The following is a 23727-nucleotide window of genomic DNA, read 5'->3' as shown; positions in this document are numbered from 1 at the left end:
TGGTGGGAACTTCATTACTCTCTGATGGAGGATGGTGTTATAAATCTCCATTTCTGATTACTGCAATTTGTAGGTTTCTGTGATGCATTCAGTTTAGAAAAAGAAAGCTGGATTATCTGAGAAAAAAGTTCAACATCAAAATAAGATAGATCTGGATAACTGCTTTCCTAAAATACAAAAAGAGCAGACACACTTAGAGATGAACACAAAATTTGAGAATAAAGAGTGGGAATTTGGAGACATATTTTTCTTACGATTTTGGAATTATCATGAGGGCAGTTATCCTGAATCTTACAGAAGTCATCTAACCCCGTCCTTTCTGGTTCCTTTTGCTTGAGGTACAGAAAACAATTTCCTATGTTTGTGATAGGTGTGGTCTTTCTGCCTCCCCACTTTTGGCTTCCTTTACTTTTTCCTTATTTATTTGTTTGTTTGTTGTTTGCCTTTACAATAGTTTAGCAACTGCTAAGCATCACTGCATTGTGGTATGGCTTGTTGTATTCTGGTATTGGGTTGGTTCTTAGAGCCATGGGCTAGACTACCATTCTGCTATTGTGGCCCCAAAGTTACTGTTTCTAGTACAGTAAGAGACTTTAAGCTCCAATATCTAACATCTGCGATTAGCTCTTAGCTTCTACCACATGGAGGGGACCTCAATATTGTTTTCTTCATAGGTGTTAGATTTTAAATTTCTGGAAGACAGAGATCCTTCCATTTGCTTTTCCTTTTAATTACCCCTTATGACTAGCAAAATGTGTTTTTGTGTAAGGGAGCTGCTATGGAATTTTATTGGAGGACTTGTCTGACACTAATACTTCTTCTGAAGGGAAGCTTCTACAGTGTGTGAGGGAATCCAATAAAAGATTGGACATAAGACAGTTGCTTGCAGAGTCAGCTGGTGAAAAATCTTTCCTTTTTCATCGTCAGTGTGCTTCCGAGCATATTCCTTAGGCTTCCAGACTCTGAATCTTTTCTCTTTCTAGAGATAGAGTTGTTCGATTCTGCCTGTTACTTCCTAGTCCAGTTGACAGGGCCAATCTGTACCAGGACGGCACTTAAGAAGTTTTTGCCTGCCTCTCTGGGAAGTCACTCCAGCCCTACCAGCTCTGATCATATACCTCAATTTGGTCAACTGGCTTTTCTGCCTTCATCTGTCTTTGTCATTGCCTATAGCGTGTTGTTCATTTTCCAGAACCAGACGTTTTCTTCCTCTTATTAATACTCCTTGAGGCTGGAGTCAGTCTTTGAACAATTGTGGGGATTTACCTCATGCAAATGGACTGTATATATTCACAGGATCAATGCCAAGATGCAGAATTCCTTGGCAGACTTCCCTGTCTACTTTTGAGACCCTGCTCACCTTTTGCTGGCTGTCCCATCTAGGGCTCCTCTCATTAATGGAGACCCATTGCCACTTAGTAGCAGATCCCTTGGGTCTGTGCCACATCTTCCAGAGGAGATGGCTTCCAGGTTTGTATTGAGTCAATGCCCACCGCATGGATGCCCTGGTCCAGGTAAAGATCTAGTGCTAAGCCCAGACCCTACATGTCTGTTATGCCATTGTAATTGTTAGCCTGGCTGAATCTGACTATATCTACATAGACGGTAAGCCTTTAGTTTTTTGTGTTTCAATCATAGTTAAAGTTAAGAGATTAGTGCACTTAGTATTAGAAAATTATTTAAAAAGAGCTTAGAAAATTTAGATCTCACCTCCAATCTAGAAACAGACAGAGCAATTGCAAGAACCGCAATGAGTAAAAGTCAGCTTTCTTAAAATAATGATGCCAGTACCATAATCATACAGGTAGAATTGAAAATTATTCCATATCTTGACTTTATGTCTAGCCATGTTAAAACGGTTCTGAACAACACAAATGCTGGGGGTTTTTATTGTTTCTTCTCTTTATGCCTCCATGCCTGAATATATAAACTGGTTATTTTTAAAGTATATGTTATTTTTTTAAAGAAATGAGACACAAAAGACATGTTTTTATGCCAATCATTGATTATGTTACCGATAATAACTTTAAGCACCTGGACATTTGAGAGCAATTTACATCAAACTGGTGTTTTTTTGAGAAACACCATCCGCATAATGTGGGATGATATTTCCAGTTAACACCTAGCTCATATCTGGGGCACATAGTAAGAATAAAAAAGATGTTGCTTATGAAAGGCTTGTTTCTTGACAGCATATGAATAGTATAACCATTAAGTTGTGTTCTATTGAAATGATCAATAGAAAGCCAACTTTTTTCTACTTATAATTGTCAGCAACAGAAATGATGGACATTATTAGTTTTGTTTGAAAATAAAATATATTTCTGTGTTTCTGTGATTCTAGCATTTTCATGCTATGTAACAAACGCGTCCAATTACAACACATTGTTTTTATCTTACATTTTTCAAATGGAGTTTGCATTTGACCCAGTTTGGACTTTAGCAAGAAATTGGACAATGTCTGATCACAGGCTTCAAAGTAATTTTATATGATATAGGAAACTATTATACAAAATGGCAAGATGCTAAGCTATTAATGGCTCAAACAATAATTTTTATTGACTAACCACTGGTACCACCCATGACTGACACCTGAACTTAAGTTTTCACCCATCACTCTTTATCCTGGACAAATTCAGAACATGTTATGTAAGTCAATCTCACATTAGCTTAGTGGATATTTTCCAAAATGGTAAACTAGCAATAGTGTTTGTTTTGTGACCAGCAGAATCATGCTTACATAATTACATCTCTCCAAATAGTTTTAAACAGAAAACCTCTGGTGAAGAAAAGAGACAAGCTGCCAGTGTCCATCTGCTTTGGTTCCCAACTCATTTATTTTTATTGATTTTACATTTTGGCCAATTAATGTGTTTGGTTTACAATGTTCTCTTTTTTATTTAAGAGGATGCTTGTACCCATTGTAGCTTTGCTGGCACTTACATTCTAAATGACAGCAGCTGGCCACGGATCACCACAGCAACTCACTAATTCCAACAACTGTTATGATGTGTTGAGTTTTTCTTGTAGTTTCTAGCCAGTTCACCCTTCACTCTAGAGGGAAGAAAAGAGAGAGAGAGAGAGAGAGAGAGAGAGAGAGAGAGAGAGAGAGAGAAACAGAATACCTTTTCCTTGAACTTCTGATATGCCAAAATAGGAAGTTAAGAACAAACAAGGCTTCTAGGGTCATGTTATGATTTAAAGAAAGGAAATATTTCCCCCAGGAAAATCACATACTATTGTGTTTTTGCATTGCATGTTAGGAAACAAAGAGGCTAGATTTTTTTTCTTCAACGAAGCAAATGGACGAGTAAAGGGATACAGCTGCAGTTTCTATTCTCTAGTCCCTTTATAGGGATAAGAACTGTGTGTGGTTTTGAAAATGATGACATACATTTATATCTTATTCTCAGTGGCAATGGCAGCCACACTTCTAGTTTTTGTATTTAATTTCTGTACAAAAAATATTTTTTGAAAGTCAGTTAGTTGTAAAATAAACCTTAGAATAATTTATTAGTTTGTGGTAAATGCTGTGGAGTATATTTTTCAAGTTTGGGCATTTGAACTCATTTTAGAAAATTTTTGGAAAATACAGTTATCAAATACAGTGATTTAATCAGTTGTTTTAAAGGGTTAGTTGTGTACAGAAAAAATGTCTTCTACTTTATATTTTTTTCATCAGCCATTAACATAGCTGCCATGCTGTGATTTTCTCCTTCATGACTTTCTTTAAATAGATGTACCAAAAGAAATGTTATGTGAGTCAGTCAGTCTAAAGCTTTCTTGCTTGTTCCATAATTAAATAATGCCATTCTTAAACAGAGAAAAAATGTCTACTTTAGGAATTCACTCTTAAGGGGGAAAAAAAAAACTTAAAAAAAAATACCTTTCATTTGAACAAAATGCAATCAATATAAAAAAGTGGCAGTTTGAGATTTTATTTTAAGGATGATAGTCTCAATTTTTTTTTTTTAATTTTCTTAGTGTAAAACTGGATTTTTCATTGATTTACTTCAAAATCCTGAATAAAACATAACCTATTTAATTGTCTTAATCTCTAAATAAAGATAATGCCTATCATATACACCATTTTGAGAAACAAAATGTTAATGATGTTCAATTATTTTTATTAAAGTAAAGCAGCTCTCTGAAATAAGGATATTCAAATATCAATATTTGATATTAATATTTGGAGTACAGTTCTGTACTCCGAATCATGTTTTTGTCTTGACTTTTAATTATTTGGTCTATTTTTTATAAAATTAAGAGCTCACATTGATTTACTGGATGCAGGGAACAAATTATTATTTAGTTATTTAATGTAATAGAAATGTCTGGGTGGTATTGAACTTTTAGGTGGGTGACTTGAAATTTTCTCATTCTATGTATATCTTGAAAATTTACTTAAAAATAAGTATTTCCAACTGTTTTTAAAGTGAGACAAACCACAAGAAAAAATAGTGGGCAATACTTTAATAGAAAGAGCTGGGCAACCCTCATTCAGGTGGCAGTTACAGATTTTTCCTGATATTTCCCATCCTATATTCAAAACTGTCTTTTCAAATTCACCCTTACCTCTCCTGACTTGCCTCTGTTAGATCATACACATAAACAGTTATTCAGGAGTGCTTCTGTGTTGATACATTCATAATTTAGTGAAGGATTAAGGTGGGATGAAAAAAAAAAGAGCTGTAATAATCTCCATAATTAAAAAAATCAGACTCCTCCTGCTTCTCACCAACCCTAACTGTGTCATCTAAATAGCACGAGCACCTCCTCACTCCCACTCCTCCACCGAGTCTCGCTTTCTTGGCTCTTCTGGGAAGTTACAAGAAAAGAATACAAGGTAGGGTATTTTAAAAGAGCAAATGAGAAGATGAAGTAGAGCGGAGAATTAAGGCAAAAGATGGGAGGTTGTCTCTTGAGTAATTCTCACCCACTTGAAGTGTGGGAAGCAGAATTAAGACAACCAAAAGAAGAATTAAAAGATGGCTACATTGTAGCTACAGAGATCATCAGAGCTTAGAGTCAGATGGCACGGTTTCTAATGCTGGATTTACCACTCTAGGTCTGTGGCCGCAAGCAAATTATTTAACCTCATCTGTAAAATAGGGATAATAATAGTCCTACCTCAGAGACCTGTGAGGATTAAATGAGACAATATGTATAAAGCACCTATTAGAGTACAATCAGTAAATACTTCTATTATTATTGTACATTCACTTACCAAGCATTGATTGCACTGCTCACAAAACGATTGAGCTAAAATTATTATTTCCCTTAAGAGCTTAAGTTACCAGCCCAGAGCCTGACTCCAAAAGTAAAAGCCCATTTTTGTCATGTTTTAATAGTGACACCATTACAAAAGTCAGAGATATGGCTTGGGACAAGGCAAGACTTTCAAGCTAAGGTTAACAGTGGTAATCCTTGATTGACAAGGATTCAGCCTGAGGTTCAGGTATATCCACATACCCAGGTCTTCAGGAACTTTATGATTTTGTTGGAGAGAGAGGCTTTAGCTTTTAACAAATTTCCAATGATGTCTGGAATGTTAATAAATATGCCTGCCATCTTTACTTCAAATTAATAAAGGAAATTAGCTATGTTACCATAGCCAATAGCCAAGCATGAATATCTATTGGTACATGTAATAGGGCTTCTCTGGCCACAGGCCAGGTTCCCTCCTTGATTCTGGAAACCCTAGGTTCCTGCTAGGCAGGTGAGTACAGGTGCTTTGCTCTGGTCTGAATAGGACATATCTTAGAATATTAATATTTCCCTCAAATAATTCTTTTCAGCCAAAGGACTGCTAAGGTTCTCCCTGATCCTTAGTGTTCAAATCTGTCCTTGGATCTCCATTAATGGATAATCATCTCCAGGCCTTATTTTCATAAGTTCCCTTGATGAGCGAGTTTTGGTCACTGTATTATGGGAACTCGCCTACGATAGGTCTATGGGCCTCAGGTAAAATCCAGATGATTCAACTGTGAATACTTTACAGCCAATGGGACTTGCCAGTCTTATCACAGGTACAAAGAAGTATAAGGCATACTTTGACCATTTTATTAAGTTGGTGCAAAAGTAACTGTGGTTTTTGCAATCATTTTAACCTTTTAAAATGCAATTACTTTTGCACCAACCTAATAAGAAACAGCTAATAAAATTCAATCTATAATTATTATGTGGGATTAAGAAAAGGGTTTCCCCATTTGCCATCTGCTTTTTGACCCTGGAACAATTGTCAACAACAGTTTTCTAAGTACTTCATCCTAAAGTAAAAGTCAGTTGATGTCTAAATTAAAATATTTTGGAATTATTCGCAAATAGCACCTCAAAAATCCTGTTTTGTAAGTTATTTAATATTCAAGAATCCCTAGAATCTTTCCTATTTTTTCCTCTCAAAATAAGGATGTTCTGTTTTCCTTTTTTAAAAATCTGAAAAGAAACTAAACTCTCACATGGCTTAAATTGAATCAAGTACTATTAACTCAAAAGATTTAAATAAATTCTGAATTTGACAAAAGTCATTTTTACCATTATCAGTGACTAACATGTAAATTGCAGCAGTGAACTCGGTGCTGAGCCTAGTTAAAACATTTTCTTAAAGAGTTTTTGTTATAACTCATATGTTTCTTCTGGTAGCAAGTTGTAAAGATATTGATTAAAATGTATTTCCATGTTTTAATATGAGAAATAAGCTATTACTACTGCATATTTGTGTGAATAATTCCTATAATAAACTATATATACTATATGAATGTACTATTTTGGATATATATATAATATTAAAATGCAAGATAATTTCATTAAATGATAGGAGAAATATGTAATATCTGGGATACAACAAAGCATGTGACATGTGAAAACTATTTCTTGAGCTCCCATTTATATATTTAAAATATAAAATGAGAACTAGATTTAGACAGCATCAATCTCAGTAGCATTCACCATCGCCAGGACCACAACCTCATTCCTATTTTTCAGTTTGGCTTCACTGACCTGAACTCCGATACACTGTCTGCAACTGGGGCATTTTTTTACTGAATGAGTAGATTGTGGGATCTACAATTTATTATAACCAAGTGAATTATGAAATTTGGATTCTTTAAAAAATGAAAAAGTTCAGTTAATTCTCTTCTTCACTTTTTGTTATTAATAGTGCTTGACACAATAAGAACTATACTACACTCACATTATTTTCTCTTGCAAGTCTTCAGCCCCTACTGTTTCGTCTGTTCTGTCAGCTAATTAAACACATAAACCTGTGAGGAAGCTACTGTTAAATCCACCCTGCTTACAAAGATGATTTCTCCATAGGCCTAATGTCGAATGTGTTTGAGGTGCACAGCGTAACTGCCTCAGGAGGAAAAATACATCTACTCACGAGCTGCCAACCAATATTCATAGTTGCTTTGAATTGGACACTGGCATTTAATCACTTACCACAAACATTTGTGGGGGGAAAAACTTGGACTTTATAGACTAGGTTAAATAAGTCACTAAAACATTATGTCTCCAAAAGATGTATGCATAGTATTTTCAAAGTGGTGGTGAAATTGAAGGAGAAAATAGATACACATTTAAATCATTTTTTATCCTAAAAATATTTGTTTTTCATGTCTTTCCAAACAACGAATGTGGTTAGTTTCATGTCCTAACTTTATGAACAATGTTTTTTTGTGGCTAGGCTATTTAAATCAATATATCTGTTTTCAGGTATAATAAAGTATAGTTAGTATATACAGAAATATTTATTGTCTGCTATAAGTATAATTAATTAAACCTAATACACAGAAATTTTGTTGTATGCTATAAATCATTTTTTATGTCAACAAATGGTATTACACACATCTTAGTAAACTAAATGCTTTTTTATTTATCCTTGCCAAATAATATAATAAAGAGAAGAGCTAAGGTAAATGGTGTAGGAAAAAATATCTAACATCATTCTTATCAAAATGAAAGTTGTTTTGAAAATGAAACACAATTTTAGTTTTGTAGCTACTGCAATCATTTTCTTACCTTTATTTCAATAAAATATGTCTTCCTACAATCTACACAAATATACAATCTACACTGTAAGTGCCCTTGTGATGCCTCAGTCTCAACAGATGATTTTTTCTTTTAATTATTTTGCTTTACTTTTAGACATAGAACAATTGATTCTATGTGTCATTAACCAAAGCACATTTGTATATATTATTATACAATATCACGAATTTGGGAGGTACTTCAGGGAGTTAATTACTAGTAGGGAAAATTACTCTTGTTGATACTAACAACAAATCTATCATTGAAAATTATAAGTGTACAGTATGGTGTTTTGGATCCTTGGACATCAGATCTATGTTGTTGTTTTTTCAAAATAACTTTATTTTTCACTAAATAATACATCCTGAATATGCTTAAGGTAGATTGGAAACCTTTCAGATCTGGGGCAAAGAGTAAATTTTTCATTTGTTTATGTTGGATATAGTTAGGACACTGCTAAAGAATTTTAAGTTTTGATTTTTCTTTTTCAATTTTTTGGCATTTGGGAGATGTACTATTCGTTTTCTATTGAAATTCCCATCATGTCTAATGCAAAGTAGTGAACTATACCATCTAAGATCGCAATACATTCTGGAAGAGTGGTTATTAATGAAAGAAATCACTCCCCAGACATACATATTATGGGACAATCATAAAGAAATGAGGAGGATCTCCTCATTTGTAATACATTTCACAGTGGACACTTTCACTGTTAAACAGTTTTACCTTCGGACTTGATCTGATCATGGGATTTTCCCACTTCTATCACTGACCTATATTACCTGGTACATTATGAGAATAAAGAGTGACTTGACTAGAGTCTGTTAATAGAAACCTAATACTCCCAGATGAGCTTTTAGAGTTTTGCACCTTAAGTTCACCTGAGGCATTTTTGCAGAATTATAACTTAATATAGCTAGCAAAAACCTGGATTCCTAGGTAAGTATTAGGAAAACTAGCTCTTTTCTAATACTAGTGTTCCCTTTTCTCTCTATCTGCTATTATCCAAGTCTTGGTTTCATCTAAGGAAATAAAAGAAAATGAGATGAGTTAAAAGTGCCTAGAGTAAAGATTCACTTGGGTCCTCGCGATATTATGAATAAACCTTCTAACCCGAACACCCCTGGTGACTTACTTTCTTGAACAAAATACTCTGTATGATTCCTGTAGAGTCATACAGAGACCACTTCCCAGTTATTCTTACTTGCTTATTGTCCACTGTGGTTGTAATCCCCAATTACTAACATTTACATCTGTTAATAGAAAACTTCTAATTTCCTAAATCCTCAGTAACTTAACAGTCAGTAGAGACTATTCTGGGTTAAGGTAACAGGAAATTCTAGAGAATGGGTATAAGTTATTGCTATCTAAAGACAAACAACAAATTATCTCTTGCATACATGTATATCTTTCCTCAAGAAAATCTATCTTACATATTTATAATATTTAAGTACTCACTACATGCAGCCACTGATTGAATTCATTATTTCATGATTTGAATTCATTATTTCACCAAGTTTCACACAACCCAGTGAGGTAGAGAATACACATTTTTACCATTTTATAGAACAGAAACTGATCCACCAAATTTTACCTGTGGGTTAACCCCCAGTAGAATTATCTGGAATGCATGGGTAAAATTAGAACCTTTTAGGTAAAACCAACTCATCAGGTGATTTTGATACAGTAGACCCCTCATCTGAGGTTTTGCCTTCTTTAGTTTCGGTTACCCACAGTCAACCATGGTCTGAAAATACTAAATGGAAAATTCCAGAAATAAATAATTTGCAAGTTTTAAACTGCATGCCGTTCTGAGTGGCATGATGAAATCTCATGTTGTCCCACTCCATCCCACCTGGAACATGAATCATCCTTTTGTCCAGTATATCCACGTTATAAATACTACCTGTCCCATTACTTACTTAGTAGCTGTCTTGGTTATCAGAACAACTGTCAGGGTATCACAGTGCTTGTGTTCAAGTCACCCTTATTTTACTTAATAATGGCCCCAAAGCACAAGAGCAGTGATGGTGATGTTGGAACTTTGGATATGCCAAAATAAGCCAAAAAGTGTATGTATGTATGTATGTATGTATGTATGTATGTATGTATGTATGTATAGGAAAAAGCATAGTATGTATAGAGGTCAGTATTTGTTGTGATTTCTGTCATCCATGAGAGTCTTGGAACATATTCTCCATGGGTACGAAGGGCCTACTATACTAGGTTAAGAACTACCGATATAACAGATTTTAAATATAATTGCTTACATATATACATGTATTTTCATACTAATTCAAATACATAGTTATAGTAACCTGTATTATCACCAATGAAAGCAGAGTAAATAGATCTCATCGTGTGACATTTTAAAATCAATGCATCATTACAGATGATTTGAAATTTTCCTTAAGAAAATCAATGATCTCAAGGCCAGTCTTTGATTCATAATGCAGTATATGAGGCTAAGAGGTACAGTTAGATATGTGTCTATGAATGCGTCACTCAAGTGAAAAGCCTCTTATTATTTTGTGGCAAGGGCAGACTTTTTTTAATAAAAAAATTTTATTTGATCTCATTTCCATGGAACCTCCTATGTTTCATAGATCCCAGGAATAAATGTCAATAAGAACAATCCCTAGGAGAAATAGGTTGAGCCTAGTGGACTCTCTGAGTTGAGAATATGTTGCTGAGAATCTGGGTTGTCCATGGAGGCTAGATTATAAAGGGCAGAATGCCAGAGAGGAGAAAGCTTCACAGAGAAAGTACTCCAAAGATCTGCAGAGGGACTGCCTTGAGTTTTCATCACAGTACTGATCACCACATGAATGTAAAGAAACTACCTGATGCCAAGGAAAGAACTACCTGAAAGGATCAGAGGAAGCAATATCCAGCACTTACAAAAGGTCAGAAATAGTGCCTGCTCCCACCAGTAAAACTGGAAAACTTCAAAATCCATGAGGCATTGAGTGGAGGCTCTTGCTTCAGTAGTAGGGATCAAAGAACACTAAACTAGTCCTGCCTAACAAATTTTAAGCAAGACTCAAAAGGACCAAAGTGGTCCCAAGTAACTTAACTGCATACAATAGTAAAGCTTAAGAAAATTTATAGGCATATAGATACATCCAGCGCTCAACAAAGTGAAATTTACAATGTCTGGATCTGATTAAAAATTTCCAGGTAAGTAAAGAAGTAGGCAAATACGATCCATAATAAGGATAAAAAAGAATGAACAAAACCAACCAAGAATTGATACAAAATTACCAGACAGTTACTATAATGGCATTCCATGTATTTAATAGCTAGAGGGAAAATTGAAAAAGTTGAGCACAGGCATGGAAGATGCAAAAGGAAACAAAAAGACCCTAGAGGAATTTATAGAGATTAAAAATTGTGTTGTGTACAACGCAAAATACACTAGATGGAATGACAGAAAATCACACACTGCAGAAGGAAAAATTAGTGTGCTTAAAATACAGCAATAGAAACTATCCAAATTGATACAAAGAAAGAAAAAGCACTCAAAAAACTTAACAGATCTTCTGTAGCCTGTGGAGAAAAATTAAAGCAGCCTAATAAATATATAACCATTGTTCTCAAAGGAAGGAAGGGAAATGATAATTAATATTAAAAGAAATAATAGCTGAAAATGTTCCAAATGTGATCAAAACTATAAGCCAGCAAATTTAAGACGTTCAATAAACCCCAAGTATAAGAAGCATGAAGAAAACTACACCAAGGCACATCACAATCAAGCTGCTTAAAAATCATTGATAAAGAACCAGAGAAAAGGTACACCATACACAGAGGGTGAACATAAAGATGACATATTTCTTGTCAGAAACAATGCAAGCAAGACGAGGGTAGAGCTATATCTTTAAATTACTGAGAGAATTTATTTTTAAATGTCAATCCAGAATTTTACACTCAGTGAAACTATCTTTCAAAAAAGAGGACCTAATAAAGACTATTCTCAGACATACAAAAGCTGAACAGCAGCAGACACACATTACAAGAAAAGCTAAGCGAAATCTTTCAGACAGAAGGAAAACGTTTCAAGATATAGAAAGCAGAAAACTAATAGAACTACAAGAAGAAAGAGATTAATCCATAATTTTCATCAGAAATTTAAACATCTCTCTGTTAAAAATTGTAACTAGACATAAAATCAATAAGGATTTAGAAGACTTGAAAAATACTATCAATCAACTTGACCTAATAGATATTTACAAAACACTCAACAGCAGAATACACATTCTTTTCAAATGAACACAGCACATTTATCAAGATATGAGATCATTTTCTGTGCCATAAAACAAGTCTCAATAAATTTAAAAGAATTCAAATCAAAGTATGGTTTCTGACCATGGTGGAATTAATTTAGATATCAATAACTGAAGCTATCTGTAAAATCTCCAAATATTTGAAAACCAAATAACACATTTTTTAATAAAACCATGGGTCATAAAATAAATCAAAGGAAAATTAGCATTTCTAACTAACTGAAAACATATCATATCAAAATATGTTGGGACAGAGTTAAAGCAGTAAGACCAAATTTTGCCCATCAGTTAATTTTTTATGAAGAAAGTTTTATTGGAACACAGCCATACTAACTTTTCTCATATTGTCTGTGGCTGTTTAAGCTATGATGGCAGAGTTGAATAATTGAGGCTGAGATCATAGGGCCTGCAACAACTAAAATATTTACTATCTGGTATTTTTACAGAAAAGGTTCGCTATATTCTGACTTAGAGGAATTTATAGCATTAAATGTCTATAATTGATACAGTCTTATAATAATGACCTTTGTTAACATTTTCACCTATGCCATCTTTGTCAGTTTTATTGCATATATTAAGTTATTATTATAAAATTGGAATCATACTATGTATGTATATATACATATATATTTTTTGCAATACATATTTTAAGCTATATATAATTACATCATATAGATACACCAAAATTTATTGTTTTAGTTTTCTATTCTTTATAATTTCCAATTTTTTTATTAAAAATAATGCAAAGTTTAACATCTTTACAGATAAATCTTAGTGTGTATCTCTAATTGTTCTCTTAAGATAAATCCTTAGAAAGGAAATTCCTGAATTATAGGTTATCAACTGACAATTGCTATGTTAGTATATTTCTGGCTTTTCTATTCTGTTTCATTAATTTCTATGTTTATCCTTATATCATTATCACTTTGTCTTAATTACTATAGCTTTACACTAAGCATTGAAATAAGTAGAATGAATTGTGTTTTTTTAATTGTTTGGCTAATCTAGGTCCTTTGGATTTCCATATATATTTTAGAATCAGCTTGACATATTATTTTCAAAAAACTGTTGGAATTTGGTTGTGATTGCATTGCCTCTATAGGGGATATTGACATCTTAACAATATTCATTCTTCCAATTCATGAACACCATGTATCTCCCCATATGTTTAGTTCTTTAATTTTTCTTATCAATGTTCTGTAGTTTTCAGTGAACAGATCTTGCACTTTTTTGCTTAAATTTATCCTTAAATTTTTCATGTATTTTGATGTTCTTAAGTGGTATGACTCATGATACACATATGGATTGAACCTATGACTGTGCTTCATTTGCAGCATACCTCTACCAACTGAACTGACAAAATAATGAAAGAAAAATATGAGTCATACGGTAGATAGCACCCTAAATTGCTGTCATTATTAGCCAGCACATGTGCCAAATCAAATGGCCACAAGAATCTTTTAGAGGATATAAGTAAGAATGGAAGTACTGTCATTCTGCTTTGTGTATGATTTGGAGTTTCTCATCTTTTAAAAGCAGTTAGTATAAATTCCTAGCTGCACAACTGTTATGTCAGAGGCTATAGAGATTTAAAGTTTTAATAACTATAGGTTGCTAGTATAGATGTATGTAGAGGATGTTCATCATACTGTTGCTTAAAACTGAAAAAAGTGAGACTACACAAAGCTGTGCCTAGAAAGGGTTGTTTAAATCATTTTGAGCAAAATTCAGTGCTTCAAATACCTGTTTTTCTTCAAACTAAGTATTTTACAGAGGCTAGACATTAATTCCAATAATATACTATTGTTTCAAATATTTTGCCAACTCAGAATTTGTAGAACACACTTTTAAATAGCTTCATGTGAGGACAACAGTGATCCTTTGATAATGGATTGGAATTATGATAAAACCAAATGTCATCCAGAGTCAAAATAGGAAAAATAGAATGAAAGAGCAACCTAGGTAAGCCACTGGGTTTAAAAATGTAAGATTTTTTTTTTCTCACAAAATTTATAAACTGGCTTTGAAGAGAATTCTATTACAGATTATAATAGATTTGAACTGACATTATCCAGGTTGCCTAGAACTAAGAAATATCTCACAAGTAAATTCTTTCTTATGTGAAATAGTGTGGTCTATCAGAGAGAGCACTAGGTTAAGAAAAGGTAAATCCAGATTTTATTTCTAAGTCTGACAGCATTTACCTACACGAAACTGGTATAGGTATAAAATAAAGTTAGCCTATCTGAGAGCCATTTTTTTCTAACCAAAAAATAGCCAATTTAATTCACCAATCCCCAGTCCAGATCCTTATCAGAACGCCTTTTGTCATAGATATCTGGACCGACCACCCCCTGCATATTCTGATTCAATTACTCTACGGCAGATGAGTCTCAGTAATTTTTATTTTTAGTATCTATTTTTTTTTAATATTTTGTGGCAACAAGTCTGTGGACCTGCATCGGGAACTATTAGAATGAATAATCTTTAGGATTCTTTCTAATTCTAAAGTCCTATGATCTGTAAAGGCAATGAAGATAAATGAAGATTGTGCATCACTTCTCATCAGTTTCTAATGATCACAGTTGCTGCTGATTACAGTAAAAGGAAAATTCACTTCAAATTAAGAAATATTGAAATAATGAAAATAAAGAGTCCTTAATATCAAGTAGTATAAGCAGCAGTGAATAAGAGAACATTACATTGCCCCCTGCTTTAAAATTCTAAAGAATATTGACAATTTTCTATTCCTTCCTTTAGGGAAGAAGAAGAAGAGATGGACTTATTCAGAATTCTATGTACTTTGCCCTTTAGAACTAGATGGTGTTACTGAGTAATATGGATCCCAGCACATTACAATATATAAATATCAGAACCTGAATATAAATGTGCAGTGTATCTTTGGCCTTTGGGATATTAAAATGCTTGATGAACCATGGACACACATTAAGTTAAAAAAAAGAAAGTGGCCCCTCTACATTATGTTACAAACACACTGGGGAAGAACAATGTCTTATTTGATGCCCTCTATAGTAGTTAGTATATGTTGAAGTTCAGTTGCCATCCAATAAAAAAAAACGTTATTAATATTTATAATCATGAATTAAGTCATGCTAAAAACAAGCAGTTCAGTGATAGATAATGGATATTTGGTAAGGAAGTAAACAAAACTTTGATACCACATAATATTTTATGTATAAACATATTCATAAATCTTTTTGTGTCTCTTATTTGTTTTTATTTGTACTTTATATAGTTAACTCATTTAATCTATGAAATGAGTTTTTATTTGAACTTATCAAAGTTTATATTTCAGTTCATGTATAAACTCATTTGTTCATACATTTAACATACATTTAATACCCACTATGCACAAAGCACGCCCCTGCACATAAAAAAAAGCTTTTCCAGATTACCCCCACTTCTTTTTCAAACTCTTTTAAACATCCAAAACATTTTTACCTTGTCCCACTGGTCATTCTTTTATACACTGAGAAACCTCTGTGTTCCCAGGTCACACTGCATCGCCATCAATATCATGACAGTGACCATCACATTTCCATCTCTCTTTCCCAAAACAGTTCTATTACTTCCTGCTACAGACCTGTCTGCTCTGATCGCCAAGTCAGTCACCACTGACATTTATCCTTTCTTTACCTGGTGTCAAGCTTCTTTCTCATATACTAGAATGTTCTCGTAAGCATTCTATCATGGACAGCCTTATTTTCCCAGCTTCCTCATTCTTTCTATTCAAGGCTCACCTCCTTCAAGAAAACTTCCTCAATTTGGAGAAGCAAATGCGGTAATACTCATGCCAGTGCTTTTTCCAATCTCACAGAATTAGTCTTCCATACACCCTTCAGTTAGTGGAATAATGAAGGGGATATGACCAAGCTTATTTACTGCATTGCGAGCCTACATTTATATAGGACATCATGAGAATCTGAGCATTTCAAGAGGTAAAACACACTTTTATAGAAAGACGTTTACAATCTATTTGGGGGGTTAAGACTAGGGTTGGGTAACAATAACACTACAGAACATGAGCTAAGTCCAAATTAATAGAATAGACAGAAATGTATAGTAGAGTCAAAATTTACATATTACAAGTCAAATATATTGCTCTCTGTGCATGTATGCACACACAAAAGTTTTGTTTAGCTGATTTCATCATTTTTGTGTTCCTGTTTTCACTCAGTAGCAATTTTTTTTTATTAACTTGCCAATTTAATGTGACTCAGTTTTTTTCTGATTTCAAACTAAGTAAAGGCTGTTTAGGGAGAGTTACTATACAGGTGTGCAGGCTTTTTCTTCTTTATTTCTTTCTCCAATGATGTCTGGTCATCGAAGAAAGTTTTTCAATTCCATGGTAGCACAAGTGGGTCTCAGGTTTTCATGTGAATGCCTCTGGTTGCTCTGTTTGATCTATAGCTGAGCTCATCACTCCTGGTTTGGAGGATGTGGCCTCTTTCCTGCTGTGGAGTTCAAAGTTAAAACAATGCTGCCCTGGAGTGGGCAATGCTTATAATTGCTTCTGGAGGGCTGAGTGATCTTCCCCCTGACAGGGCTCCCACCTTGACTCTTGATGGCACAGCTGATACAATGAGTCTCATCAAAGTCCTCCTTCCATCTCCCACTTTAAGTGGTTCTCTTGAGACTCCTTGAGATTTGTTTTCACCCTAAGGTGATCCTGTCATAGGCACACTGATTCAATACCAGATAGCTTTTGCTTGTCCTATGATGTCACAGAGCAAATTCTGGGTAGCAATTATATCTTGGACCTCCAGGAGAGGGCTAAATGGGGAAGGGAGAAGGGAGAAAAGAGAGGAAGACTCACAGGGAAGACCTGCAAGGAGTTTAGTTTAATTGTTGTGGTGCTGGGAAAAGGAAGTTACAAAACGTTAGTTGGGGTCACATTATAAAAGCCTTGTATGACTTGATAAGGAGTTTAAAATGTATCTTAAATGCCATGATTTCCAACAAGAAAGTACATCTACCCACAGAGGCACAAGGGAAAATTGAAGTTCAGGAGTGAAAATTATAGATTGCCTATAGTGAGGTCAGAGGCCAGAGGTTGAAGTGACAGGGACAGAGAGATCCTCTGCTCCAGGATAGGACCAAGTCAGCTTTACATATCATTGTATCATCACTACCTGAAAGATAGTAGATATCTTACAATGTTTTTTCTTGAATGAATGAATGAATGAATGAATGATGGAAGCTACCAAATTCTATCAAAATTTCTAGACATGGCTCTTTCAGGCTTTCCTTGGGAAGTCGGGCTCTAGATTTATAGAAACAGTGAACTTTTTGGAAATATGAATAAAATATATCTACCTTGCTCAAAGATGGCAGCCGCTGCCTTTCATCCTAAAGAGCAGTTTTAATTGTGCAGCAAGTGGAGCGTTTCTAAATGAAAGTGTGCAGAGAAGTCCCTCTACTGCCCATTAAGTCATGTTATCCTTAGTATCATCAGTTTTCAGGCTGAGGGAATTACAGGTTGAAACAACCCTATGAAACATTTTATTTGAATCTATTTTGAGGCTTAATCATTAAATTTCAATTATTAAAAACATCTAGGGAAAAATGTATGTTTAATCTCAGTGTCATCATGTAACTGTTGGGGTATCTAAGTCATGGTAGGTTTAAAGTATAAGCCCTCCTGAAAATATGCAGAACTCCCTTTCTTTCTGCAACCAAGTGACTGGTATTTTATACCATCATTTCATTTCATTGTTGCAACAGCCTACATAGCAGCTATTGTTAACTCCCTTTTACAAATAAGGAGGACAAGGAAACAGCTTCTGAAAACTTAAATAATGTACTCAAAGTCATTCTTTTAAAAAGCTGGAAAGGCCTATCTCACTCCAAAGTCCTTGGCCTTCTGTAGCAGCCTCTAAGAAATTCCCAGGGTCACTGTTTTGGCAGGTCCACTCTCCTGGAAAAAGGATTTAAATGGCCCTTTATTGCTTACTTATTGTGATGAATGCTGCTGTTTTTCTGCTCTGAGCATCTACATACATTGTTCTGTTATACAGATGTGAATATGAAAATGCTTCAGGAATGAGAGGAGATGTGCAGAGGAATAAAATTGGAATGTGGCTTCTTTTTCTTGTGGCAGGAGAGCAAGAATTTAGGATACAATACCGCATTCGAGTTCTTTTCTAAATGATTCAGCAGACTGGCATTCCCCTCAGGTCTGAAAGTCTGGTTCAAGTGTTGAGATTTTTGTTGTTCTTGTTTTATTGGATCAAAGTAATTCACAAATACAGGTCAATCTTCTCTAAGTCCTTTCAAGTTGTTGCATTTTTAAAAACCACTGATTTTGCAGAGGGTGCAAATAAAGAAAGAAAATAGTATGATATTTAAAGAAAGGACAACAGGCTAATAAAACACATACTAGAAAGTCACCCTTTTCAGAGTTGAATTATAAACTTCATTAAATATTCTCTGCTGGGCTGAACTCCCTACAAAAGCTATCAGATATGTCGAGGCCAAGTACCCACCAAATGAAATACACTGAAAGTCTTACATTTACAAAAGTCTTCTGCATGCAATTATCTTGAGACATTCCTTTTAGTTAGCGATCATATGTTTGTTCAGAAAAAAAAAAAAAAAAAAGAACACCTAAACTGGTTGGATAATTTATTGGAGAGTACCAGGACAGACCAGAAAGCCTGACATGTTCTGACTAGGACAGAAACGAATTATCTATCAGAAACCAAAGTGTTTTCTCTCCCTGCTCCTTTCTTTCCCACTCCCTTTTCTAGGTTTCTTTTTCACATTGACCAAATAGAGTCCTCTCAGGCCTGGTTTGAGTTACTTTAGAGCTCAGGAGTCCATTAGATTCACTAGATTCCCACCAATCCATTTCTAAATGCTGGGGAGAAGACATCTGATTGGTCCAGCCTTGGTCCAATCAGCTGAAGTTAGGTGGGCAGGGCCAGAACTAGCCCACATGAGAAGGGGCATGACCTTCCCAGCTTCTAGGTGTTACAACACTTGCCAGAGGGCCTCCCTCCTCCCAGCAGCAAGGGTACATCAGGTTAATTCCTCAGGAGGTGCATTCTGATTATGACACGCTATGATTAGTTTCCAATACCCGGAGAGACTGGTTTTACCATCATGTTTATCCAAATCACTCACAACCACTCAGCAAAAGGATTAATTTTGACTTAGTTCTTCAAAATATACACAGAAGTCTTAATCCACTCTCAGCACCACCACACATACATCATCCCCCATCCTCCTTCTGTCACCTCCCTTGCAGCACACATCAGAGATGACTATGCACACAAAGAACCTGATAGCAAAGAGGATAATAATGCTTCCCTCTAGTTTTCTTCAAAAGGATGTTGTTGACAGTGAATATACTACTGTTTGTTGAGTACTTTGAGTTTCTCAGAAGACAGTAACTGTATAAATACAAGGTATTATTACTATTATTACCATGTTTAACATTTGGTTAATAGCGGAAAAGTTCTTTTAGATAGTCCTAGCTGTAAACTATCAACTATCGCTGTAAATTCCTTCCTTCTTTAAAGCTGTTCCACAGGCTTTGAACAATGATACTAAAGTAACAATTCAAGTACATCACTGTGCCTAATGAATAACAACACTCTTGATTAATGGCACTTGTTCAACATCATGCTGACAGATGCGTGAAGTGTTAAAAAAAATGGAGTTTTGCCTACTGTGATTTTTTTTTCCTCCATTGGAAAAAAAAAATCAGGCATCATCAGAACTAAATTTTTTTTTTGAGTTGGATTTTTATTACCTTTTTATCTATTCAACTGCTGTTGTATTTTTCATTCGACAAGTATTGTGCTTTTGTCTCATGCTGGTGCTTGCTATCAGAATGTTATCACTCAAGAAATCTGCTGTAGGATCTGCTAAGCATGTCCGCAATCAGCAAGCCTTTCGTTACCCTAGCACTAGACCTCTGCCTAGGGAGGAAAAGGAAGGTGGGGGAGCACTGCTGAAAGGCATACACTGGTCACAACTGACAAGGAACAGCCAGGTACTGGGAATATCTATCACGAAGCCATTGGTGAATTGCAGGTGACTAGAAGCATACTTCACAGGGCTGTATCAGAGTTTATGTGTTTTACTAACCTTATTTCATTGGGTTGAAGCTATACAGTTTTATGAGCTCCCCAATCCTCTACTAGTTGGAAATAAATTCCTCCTTGGCTATATATCAAGAGATGACATTGGCTGTTGGCCCATCTCTCTAGGCAAATGCTCTGCCTATATTTCTTCTTTTTCCTTCTGCCGGGGGTAGGGTGCAGGGGTGTGCAGGTGGGAGTGTTTCTGTCTGACATGCTTGGAAGGAAAAAGCTTGCAGTTCAAGGTGAGGGAGGTGGTGCGACCTGAATGCCAGCTTTAGCTTTTTTACATGCCCGTCTTACAAATTGTTCAATCCACTGGCGATTTGAATGGTTAGCACAATTGTCAGCTATCTCTGCACTCCAGCTTTTCTCTCTCCTGGCAGGAACATCTGGGACACAGACTTTACAAACAGTAATAATAACCCTACTTTAGCTTTCACATTTTTGCAGTTGTTATTATGTCATCATGGTAAATGACCATAATTGACCCCCACAATGAAATGTTGCCAACATTTATATGAATAACAACTGCAATCGCACAGGCAAGCAGGCATGTGCTTTGCAAATACAAATTTTGCTGAGTAGATGAAATCTCAGGTTCGTTTGGGGACCTGAGTATTTCTGAATTATAATAGAAAATGATTTGTTTCTGAAACAGAAGAGCGCTGCATACAGGAACCTAAATAGAAGGGCAGGGGTAAGTATTACAGGGAGATCTCCAGGATTTTCAGGATCCCTTATGTCTTTTGGGGCTGATTTAGATACAGAGTGATGAGTCATGAGACTCTTCACCTGAGCAGAGATCTTGTGATTCTATTTCTCTTCTAAAGGGCACACACAAATAACACACACACACACACACACACACACACACACACACACACACTTCTACCATCTGCACCATCCCAAAGTTAGCATTGCCTTTTCCTGACCTTCTCCAGAACTGGCATGCAGTAAGGATGTAACAAAATAGTGAAGAAAATAGTGAAAATGCCAAAAAGCATACCAATTCTGGCTGTAACTGTGTATTTCAATATTGTGCTCAGGGTGCAATTTAAGCTAAGTTAGTCTTGACAATTTTCATCTGATTTGGTTGAGAAATCAGGGTCATTTCAATAAATGAATGAATGGGTAAATGAATGAAATCTATGTATCTGCTCCTACTCCTAAGAAACCTATTTTATCACAGAATGCCTATTTTTTATGAACTTTTTTTTCCCTCAAACTGGGCATGTTGCACTAAAAGAAAACACAACTTAACACAGAAAGCAGGGGCCTTGAAATTAGCTTTATTTAATCTAAAGAAACCTTGCTGGTTCAATCATTGTCATCCAGATCCAGTTAAAATTACTCACACAGGATTTTAAAACGTGCCCCAAAGTCTTCTCTTAATTCTTCCTCCTGTTCCAGAAACAAGCTTCTCTCCACACCCACTCCTCTGCTTAATAAGAACACCTCTGGGGAGAATAACCAGCAGTCTCACATCATTGTAGGTATAGAGATTAAGGAAGATCATGAACTTTTCATTGTAAACAAAAGATAACGTAAATTATTCAACTATTCCTATGATTCCCAAATTATGGGAAAATTGAGAATGAACTTTGCCAGGACAGCTTCTATCATTTTAGATCAACTAGTTATAAGAATAAGCTTCCTGTGGCATGAAGAGTTATCTCCCCAGGAGATAACACAGGATAGAATACAATTGCCTTTGGACCATTTCCACATCCTAAAAATTCTCCCACCTCCCAGTTCCCCCATTGACCAGTGGCTTCATTTGGTCAGTGGCCCCTCAGGGTGGGTCAAAACCCCATGCTTATCTATCACTCCTTCCCAGCTCCCACTGCAAGTAGGTTTTTCCCTCACTTATATTTCTCAACTTAATCAAAATTCCTCATTACATTAGTGTGGCAAGGCTACGTATTACCAGAAAACTTATTTGTCTCATGACCTTTTTCACTGGGCTGTGACTAGCTGTAATTCTCCTAACAAATATTTTCAATTTTGAAAAGGGGCTTATTAACCCAAATGAATCTTTTATTTGTTAAATGAATAGACAGAGACATTTTGTTCAGAGAGGACTTGTCTATAGGACTTTTCTGATTCTGCTCTGGCATGCTAAAAGTCAGCAACTTGATTTCCTATTTCTCAAATGTTCCCAACTTGGATTTGAATTTCAAAGTCAAAGTAAAGTGTCTTAATTTTCTTTTTAGTTTTACTCTAAGGTAAGGTAAAAACAAAGGGAGAGGCATTTAATTTTTTTCTAAATTGACTTTATTGTTTCTCTCTTTCCCTTCTTATTTTTACCAGAACAAAAGCGAACTAGGAAGGGAGAGGCTGAAGGGCAGACGACCATTTGCTGTTTTGTCGCTGACTTACTGTTAACCAAGCAAAGCCTGGATCATCTCCAATAAGACTAGTTGGCCACTGTGGGCAACAGAGGTGTCCCTCATGGAATTTGCAAGTGGAGAGAAGTATATGAAACTTGTTGCTTATGTTGAATTTTTTGAAGTTTGTGGATTCCATTATTAACTCTATTTGGTATAGTTTTAACCACAGAAGCATAAGACACAAGCTTGGATGATATCAGTCTCTGTGGTCAACTCTCATTTCAGTGGGAATGAGTCTTCTCTTTCTCCTCATTTGATCATGAGCTATTCCAACCACCTCCTCTATGCTTTCAGTCTTCTTCCTTGATCAGTGTTCCTTACTTAATAGCTAGGTCACTACATTATTAAAACGTACAAATAAAATTAAGCTTTTCATTCTATATGTTTAAAAGGTGCTCATTAACCCAAATGACTACGGCATTTCAGAAATGCCGTAGTCATTTTCCATTATTTAGTTAACCTTACTTTTTGAACATCTGCCCTATACATTATATGTGAGAAATAATATCTCTTACTATTTTCCGGTTCAATATTATCTTTCATTTCAAAATGGTCTGTTTGCGGGGGTATATGCTCAGTTTTCCAGAGTCCTTCTTTTGTCCTTGAATTATCCCAAAGTAACACTGGGGTAAATGGGAGGTGGGTTATGTTCCTTTGTGGGAGTTGGAGAAAGAGAAAAAGTACTGAATTTGCAATCACAGTCCCTTGTCTTGTACTCTGGACCCTGGAAGGACTCAGTTAAAGAATGGCTGATCCAGGATGGTCTGGTCAAGTTTGTAGGGCCCTTTGCAGTGTCTGTTGTGGCACATGAGACATCATGTTCCCGTAGCTGATATTCATGGCCCTATCCATTTGCTTCTGGTCTCAAATAGCCTATACTTTGTAACCCCATGTCTCTGCTGGTTCAATGAT

At 35.3% G+C, this 23727-nt stretch overlaps 1 long non-coding RNA gene across 1 annotated transcript in view; it reads left to right on the top strand.

The window, feature by feature from the left end:
* Positions 1 to 23727, top strand: part of LOC141570414 (uncharacterized) — a 44121-nt gene that overhangs the window by 17033 nt on the left and 3361 nt on the right. The window contains exon 2 of the long non-coding RNA XR_012494419.1: positions 22736 to 22899. This is a non-coding gene — a long non-coding RNA (uncharacterized LOC141570414). The remainder of the gene's footprint in view (positions 1 to 22735; positions 22900 to 23727) is intronic.

The sequence above is a fragment of the Rhinolophus sinicus genome, linkage group LG03, assembly GCF_036562045.2.
Source record: "Rhinolophus sinicus isolate RSC01 linkage group LG03, ASM3656204v1, whole genome shotgun sequence".
Classification (NCBI taxonomy): domain Eukaryota; kingdom Metazoa; phylum Chordata; class Mammalia; order Chiroptera; family Rhinolophidae; genus Rhinolophus; species Rhinolophus sinicus.
The sequence above is the reverse complement of the archived record's forward strand: the minus strand, read 5'-3'. Positions and strand labels throughout refer to the sequence as shown.